Raw genomic sequence first — 8,433 nt, forward strand, 5'->3', positions numbered from 1 at the left:
GTCTTACTACATTGCCCTGGCTGGTCTCAAACTCCTGGCCTCAAGTGATCCCCCTACGCCAGCTTCCTGAAGTGCTGGATTATAGGTGTGAGCCACTGTTCCCAACTAGATGGCCAAACCCAAATTAATCAAATGACACAAGAATCAAATCCAAAGAAGGAGTCACAGGAACTCAAACTTGGAGCCAGTCAGTCAGAAGTTCTGGAGGCCCAGACTCGTGACTGGTGTCTGACAGCAGGGCAGTCTTGTGGACCGAGCTCTCAGTGTGGGATCCGATGCTCTCTCCAGGTAAATAGTGTCAAAATTGAATTGGAGGACACCAACTGGTGTCTGCTACAGAACTGACTGCTTGATTGACGTGTGGAAAAGAACCCCCACACATTTGGTCACAGGTGTCTTCTGTGCTGATTGTTGTTGTTGAGTGAGAGAATAGAAAAAAATGGCTTTGAGTTTGTTTTCCAGATTCTTTTGTCCTTTAGCCAGCTGGTTCATTCACTCTCTTGCAAATACGGCTGACAGATCCTATTTGCTTATGCTCAGAAAGTCCTGTCTGTAAGGTAGTCTCCCTACCTGCTTCTCAGAGTGTACCTATTCTTTTCTTTTCCTTTCTTTTTTTTGAGACAGAGTCTCTCTCTGTTGCCCAGGCTGGAGTGCAGTGGTGCAGCCTTGGCTCACTGCAAGCTCTGCCTCCTGGGTTCAAGCGATTCTCCAGCCTCAGCCTCCCAAGTAGCTGGGATTACAGGTGCCCGCCACCATGCCCAGCTAATTTTTTGTATTTTTAGTAGAGACGAGGTTTCACCATGTTACCCAGGCTGGTCTTGAGCTCTTGACCTCAGGTGATCTGCCCACTTCAGCCTCCCAAAGTGCTGGGATTACAGGTGTGAGCCACCTCACCCAGCCTAGTGTACCCATTCTTTAAGGCCCAGCTCCCATCCCTTCTCCCTACCACTGTCCCTGTCTCCTCCCCAGCCAGTTGTCTTTCTCTCCTGTAAACTCTAATATTTCCCATTTATCTCTTGTTATATGTGGCTAGTGACCTTTGATCACCTCCCTTATCTTTGCTTACATTTTATTTTCCCAGCTAGTCTGTAAACTTCTTAAAGGCTAGACTCATGCCTTGCACACCATTGGATCTTCTTTGGTCCCTGGTGCATGGCCTGCCTAGAGTGGATATTCAGTCATTTCTTTTTCATTGATTGGTTTTATAACCACCATAATATGAACTCCTTTTTTTTTAAAGATGGGGTTTCACCATGATGGCCAGGCTAGTCTTGAACTTCTGACCTCAGGTGATCCACCCACCTCGGCCTCCCAAAGTGCTAGGATTACAGGCGTGAGCCACCGCGCCCGGTGTGTGGGCCTACATGGATTGGTCTCTGCCACCCTCTTTGGCCTCATTTGTATCTCCTCCCCCATTACATTTTATACCTAGCCATCCTTGGTACCAGCCAGTTCCTTAGACATTCCATGGGCCAGACACGGTGGCTCACGCCTGTAATTTCAGCACTTTGGGAGGCCGAGGCAGGCAGATCACTTGAGGTCAGGAGTTCAAGACCAGCCTGACAAACATAGTGAAACCCCATCTCTACTAAAATACAAAAATTAGCCAAGTGTGGTGGTACACACCTATAATCCCAGCTACTTGGGAGGCTGAGGCAGGAGAATTGATTGAACCCAAGAGGCAGGATTTGCAGTGAACCGAGATCGCCCCACTGCCCTCTAGCCTGGGTGACAGAGCAGAGACCCTGTCTCAAAAAAAAAAAAAAAAAAAAAAAGAGGAAAAAAAAAGAAATTCCAGCATGAGACCTCACACAGCTTCCTTTCCTGAACTCTCATCTCCTCTGCTGTGTGATTGATTCTTCTCAACCTTTGCATCTCAAACTTGGAATTACTTCCTAATGAGAAGTCTTCCCCTGGACTTCATTAGAAAAAACAAATTAGCAAGGTTGGGCCAGCAAAATGCTGTGTGTGTAAGAGAGAGCATTTAGCGAGAGGAAATGAGAAACACTCATATCACCCATTCATGAGCTCGCTCCAGCTTCTTTTCCTGTCCCCTAGTTCTCTCTGGATGTCAGCCATCTGAAATTACTCGTAGGACCTCTGAATGCACTTTGCCTTATTATACTTCCGTGCCTTTGTACACACTTTTCTTCCTTTTTAATTTTTTTTTTTTTTTTTTTGAGGCAGGGTCTCACTCTGTCACCCACGCTGCAGTACTGTGCTGCAATCTTGGCTCATTGCAACCCCCGCCTCCCAGATTCAAGCAGTTCTACTGCTTCAGCCTCCAGAGTAGCTGGAACTACAGGCGCATGCCAGCATGCTCTACTAATTTTTGTATTTTTTAGTAGAGATGGGGTTTCACCATGTTAGCCAGGCTGGTCTCGAACCCTGACCTCAAGTGATCTGCCCACCTTGGCCTCTCAAAGTGCTGGGATTACAAGTGTGAGCCCCTGTGCCCAGGCAGTACACACGACACACTTCTCATTTTTTCATCCTTCCTGGGATTCCATTTAATACATACCCTTCCTTCCTCCCTCCTTTCTTCCCTCCCTCCCCCCTTCTCTTTCTTTCTTTTCCTTTCTTTCTCTCTCTTTCTTTCTCTTCTTCCTTCCTTACTTCAGTGTGTATGACATACAAGTATCTTGTCATTTTTCATGCTATATAGTCATTGCTTTTCCTATCCGTTTCTCCACTATCATGTGCTTCTTCTTGATTGAATGATCCTCAAATACCTAGGTCATTCTACAGCCCTAGCAAAGTGTTGACAATCAAAGTTTGGAGCTACAGAAATCCTAGAGAGTTGTGAAAAGGAAAACATCAACTGGATGAAAAGGCTGTGGGGAAAGGACAAGTAAATAAGGTTAAAAAGAATGTCTTAGAAATAACTACAGGACTCATTCACCATTGATCCCAGTGCAAGTTGACTCAACCTGATTTTGTCAGGCAATTTGGTGCTTCACACGAAAATTTTAATTACATACATCCTTAAACCGAGAAATATCACTTTAGGAAATCCATTCAATAAAAACAATTACTCAGTAGTGAAAGATACATTAAAAGGTTAACCATCACAACATTACTTATAAGAATAAAAAAATTGGGGGAGGCTGAGGCAGGTGGGAGCCTGAGGTCAGGAGTTCAAAACCAGCCTGGCCAACATGGTGAAACGGTGTCTCTACTAAAAATACAAAAATTAGCTGAGCATGATGGCACACATCTGTAGTCCCAGCTACTCGGGAGGCTAAGACAGGAGAATTACTTGAACCTGGGAGTTGGGGTTTGCAGTGAGCCGAGATCATGCCACTTTACTCAAGGTTGGGCAACTGAGCGAGATTCTATCTCAAAACAACAACAAAAAACAATAAAAAATTGGAAATAGCAGAAATGCTCATCAAGGAAAGATTAACTTAATTAATTATGGGATTGTGGTGCATCCATACAATGAAAGAATATGCAGCCATTAAAAAGGAGGTTGGGCAGGGTGCAGTGGCTCCCGCCTGTAATACCAGCACTTTGGGAGGCCGAGGCAGGAAGATTACGAGGCCAAGAGATCGAGACCATCCTAGCCAACATGATAAAACCCCGTCTCTACCAAAAATACAAAAATTATCTGGGAGTGGTGGCGTACTCCTGCAGTCCCAGCTACTCAGGAGGCTGAAGTGGGAGAATCATTTGAACCCAGGAGGCGGCGGTTGCAGTGAACCAGGGTGGCACTACTGCACTCCAACCTGGTGACGGAGCGAGACTCCATCTCAAAAAAAAAGGAGGTAAAGCTGTACGTCTGGAAGTCAGAAGTCCACAACATATAGTTAAATAAAAAAGCATGGCAAAATAGCCTAAATTTATTAGCCCAATTTTGGGGTCAACTTTATTGAGGTATGATTTAAATGTGAAAAAATTCACCAATATTAAATGTGCAATAAATAAGTTTTAACAATTATTAATCACTACAAAATCATGAAATTGATAGAATATTTCCATGACCCTCTAAAAATTGCCTTGAAGTCTTTTGCAGTCATTCTACACCCCTACTCCCTGCCTCCTGGTAACCACTGATCTGCATTTTATAACTAAGATTTTTGACTTTTTTTTTTAGACTGTCTTTCTCTGTCGCCCAGGCTGGAGTGCAGTGGCGTGATCTCAGCTCACTGCAGCCTCTGCCTCACGGGTTCAAGTGATTCTCCTGCCTCAGCCTCCTGAGTAGCTGGGATTACAGGTGCCAGCCACCATGCCCAGCTAATTTTTGTATTTTTAGTAGAGATGAGGTTTCACCATGTTGGCCAAGGTGGTCTTGAACTCCTACCTCAGGTGATCCACTGACTTTGTCTTCCCAAAGTGCTGGGATTGCAGGAGTGAGCCACCGAGCCCCGTCATAGATTTTTTAACTTTTTTAGCACTTCACATAAATGGAATCATGTACTATATAGTCTGGAGTCTGACTCTTTTCAGTTATGAAGCTTTTGAGATTCATTCGTGTTTTACATATCAGCGGTTCATCCTTTGTATTGCCGAGTAATATTTCATTGTAAGGTTTTACTACAATTTATATATTCATTTACCAGTTCTTGAGCATTTGGATTGATTCTAGTTTTTGTTGTTGTTGTTGTTTGAGATGGAGTCTAGCTCTATCGCCCAGGCTGAAGTGCAGTGAAGCCATCTCAGCTCACTGCAACCTCCACCTCTGTGGTTCAAGCCATTCTCCTGCCTCAGCCTTTTGACTATCTGGGAACAGGTGCCTACCACCACACCTGGCTAATTTTTGTATTTTTAGTAGAGACGGGGTTTCACTGTTTTGACCAGGCTGGACTCAAACTCCTCACCTCATGATCTGCCCACCTCGGCCTCCCAAAGTGCTGAGATTACAAGCATGAGCCACCATGCCCAGGCCCCAGCTTTTAAAGAATATGAATAAAACCACTATAAACATTTCTATACAGATTTATTTAAACTTTTTATTTTGAGATAATTGTATATTCACATTTTAAGAAATAATACAGAGATTGTTTCCTTACATAAGGAGAAAAAAAAGAGAGCCCTTGATCCAGCTTCCCCCAGTGGTAACACCTTGTAAAAGCATAGTAAAATATCACAACCAGGATATTGACATTGATGAAGTCAAGATACAGACAGTTCCGTCATTACAGGGACCCCTCATATTGCCCTTTTATAGCCACACTCGCCTCTTTCCCCCTCCCCAGCACCCAGCAACTACTAATCTCTTTTCCATAAATTTGTCATTTGAAGAGTGTAATATAGATAAATGCAAGCCTACAATATACAATTTGTAAGGATTGGCTATTTTCACTCAGCCTAATCCCCTAGAGATTCATTATATATATATATATATATCAATAGCTTGTTCCTTTTTATTGCTGAGTAGTGTTCTGTGGTACGGGCATACTATAGCTTGCTTAACCATTTACATATGGAAAGTCTCTGGTTTTTGGCTGTTATGAATGTAGTCACTATGAACATTTGTGTGAATGTAAGTTTTCTTTTCTCTGAGACAAATGCCCAGGAGAGCAGTTGCTGGGTTGTATGGTAGTGTCATGCAGAGTTTTATTTTAAAAAACTGCTAAACTGTTTCCCAGTGTGGTTTATCATTTCACATTTCGATCAGCAATTTGAGTGGCCCAGTTTCTCTACATCATTCCCCGCATTTGGTTTTGTCATTATTTTTCATTTTAGCCATTCTGCTAGGCTAAAATAAAAATTTTTTTAACTTTTTTTTTTTAATTAGCTGGGCATGGTAGTGCATGCCTGTAATCCCAGCTGCTCAGGAGGCTGAGGCAGGAGAATTGCCTCAACCCAGAAGGCGGAGGTTGCGGTGAGCCGAGATCGCACCATTGCACTCCAGCCTGGGTAACAAGAGTGAAACTCCGTCTCAAATAAATAAATAAAAACTTTTTTTTTTTTTGTATTTTTAGTAGAAACAGGGTTTCACCATGTTGGCCAGGCTGATCTCGAACTCCTAACTTCAAGTGATCTGCCTGCTTCAGCCTCCCAAAGTGCTGGGATTACATGGCATGAGCCACCATGGCCTAAAATAAAAGACATTATTATACTAGGTGCAAAATATTTCACCATGGTTTTGTTTTGTGTTTCCCTAATGGCTAATGAGGCTGAACTCTTCATGGGCGTGTCTGCCATCTGTATAGCCTCTTCACGAAATGACTGTTCATGTCTTTTACCCATTTTCTACTTGGATTCTTTTTACAAGTTTTTAAGTTTGCAAGTTTGGGGGTTTCCTAAAACCACCCTCAGGTTTGGTACTTTGCTAGAATGACTAACCAAGTGATCCTCGTGCCTCAGCCTCCCAAAGTGCTAGAATTACAGGCATGAGGCACTGCATCCGGCCAATAATTCTATATATATTCTGGATACAAATATTTTGACAGATACATATTTTGCCCATATTTTACCCCAGACTGGCCTTTTCATTTTCTTAACAGTATTATTTGAAGAACAAATTTTTAAAACTTTTTTGAAGCCCTACTCATCATCTTTCCTACTTTTTGTGGTCTATTTAATATATGCCCAACCCAAAGTCACAAAGATGTTCTTCTGTATTTTATTCTAGAAATGTTCTGGTTCTAGTTCTTACGTTCAGGTCTATTTTTCATTTCAAGTCAATTTTTGCAGATAGTATGAGGTAAGGGTTGAGGCTCATTTGTTTTTTTGTTTTTTATTTATTTATCCCCCCCGCACCCCCAGGCTCATTTATTTACATGTGGATATCAATTATTACAGTATGACAGGTGGAAAATAGTCCATTTTCTCAATGAATTGCCTTGGCATCTGTAAGGAGTTACCCAAACCACATAGTCAGAGGGAACGATCCCTGTCAGATTGCCCTGAATTCAGACAATAACTGCAAAAACCACTCTCAGGTTGGGTACTTTCTAGAATGACTCACAGAACTCAGGAAAGTGCTATGTGTATAATTACAGCTTTATTATAGCAACGGGATATAAATTAGAACCGAACAAAGGAAGAGACTCACAGGGTGTGGTCCGGGAGGGTTGCAAACATGAAACTTTCACTGTCTTCAGGAATGTGTTCTTCTACCAGCATTGAGGTGTGATAATTTGCTCAGAGTATTCTCAACCAGGGAAACTTACCTGAACTCTGGTGTCCAGAGATTTTATTAAGGTTTTCTTACAGGCATGATTAGTTGAGCCCATGTGGTTGTACTCAATCTCCCACCCCCTCCTCCCTAGAGGTTGAGCTGATACCATATGTCCCACAGCCCCAGCCCTCTTATCAGAGGGTTGGTCTTCCTGCCATGGCCACCCCCATCCTGAGTCATGTTATAGCATAAAATATCAGTTGTAGTTCCAAGGGCCCATCAAATACCAAAGACACCCTTGGCCGGGTGCAGTGGCTCACGCCTGCAACCCCAGTACTTTAGGAGGCCAAGGCGGGTGGATCACAAGGTCAAGAGATCGAGACCATCCTGGCCAATGTGGTAAAACCCCATCTCTATAAAAATTAAAAAAAAGAAAGAAAGAAAAAAAACAAAGACACCCTTAACACTCAAGAAATTCCGAGAGTGTAGAAAGAGCTGGGAAAAAAGGCCAGACTTCTTTGTAGGGGGACACATTTTTTACTATATAGCATCTTTGTCAAAAGCAAATATAAAATGTGGTTCATATGTACAGGTTTAGGTTATATATGTGTGTGTATAGATCTATTTTTGGTTTCACTTTTGTTCCATAACCTAGTAGATGGAATTTTCTATGTAAAGAATTCTATAATAATTTTTTTTAAATGTAGAACGCTTGCAAATTTGTATGTCATCCTTGCGCGGGAGCCATGCTAATGTTCTGTCTCATTTCAGTTTTATCATGCATGTTATTGAAATGAGCACTATACAATTTTTAAACAACATGCATACAATACTTCCATAGAAAGGAAAACATGATAAGAATATAAGGAAAAATTATCTGCTTAAGCAGAAAAGATAATTCTACATAATAGCTGGAATACAACATTAGGGAAACTGCCCAGGAAATATAGCAAAAAGATAAAAAGATAGAAAGTAGAAGATAAAAGGTTAGAAAGTTAAGAGTACTAATTCAGGGGATCTTAAATCTAAATACTAGTGTTTCCAGAAAGAAAAAAGAGAAAAGAAGGGGCAAAGCAATAAATGATATAATTCAAAAACGGAAGGAACTGTGACATTTAAGAGTCAATAAATAGCCAGCACCATTTTAGGAAGCAAGAGGTTTTATTGTCTCTAGAAATGAAAAAATTGGCTATATACAAAGTTTAGGAACCAAAATGGATTTAGACTTCTCATCAGCAACACCAGAAGCCAAAATACAATGAAGCAATGCCTTTAAAATTCTGAAAGATGTAACTTCCAACCTGGAATTCTGTATCTAGCCATACAATCAACTGAATAAAAGAGTAGAAAAAAATATTTTCAGG

At 41.7% G+C, this 8,433-nt stretch overlaps 1 non-coding gene across 1 annotated transcript; it reads right to left on the reverse strand.

Annotated features, from left to right (window-relative positions):
• Positions 1-7,766: 7,766 nt before the first annotated feature.
• Positions 7,767-7,870, reverse strand: LOC118148152 (U6 spliceosomal RNA). The gene has a single exon (XR_004734939.1). It is a non-coding gene; the product is annotated as a U6 spliceosomal RNA (small nuclear RNA).
• Between the last annotated feature and the right edge of the window lie 563 nt (positions 7,871-8,433).

Source organism: Callithrix jacchus, chromosome 15 (genome assembly GCF_049354715.1).
Source record: "Callithrix jacchus isolate 240 chromosome 15, calJac240_pri, whole genome shotgun sequence".
Classification (NCBI taxonomy): domain Eukaryota; kingdom Metazoa; phylum Chordata; class Mammalia; order Primates; family Cebidae; genus Callithrix; species Callithrix jacchus.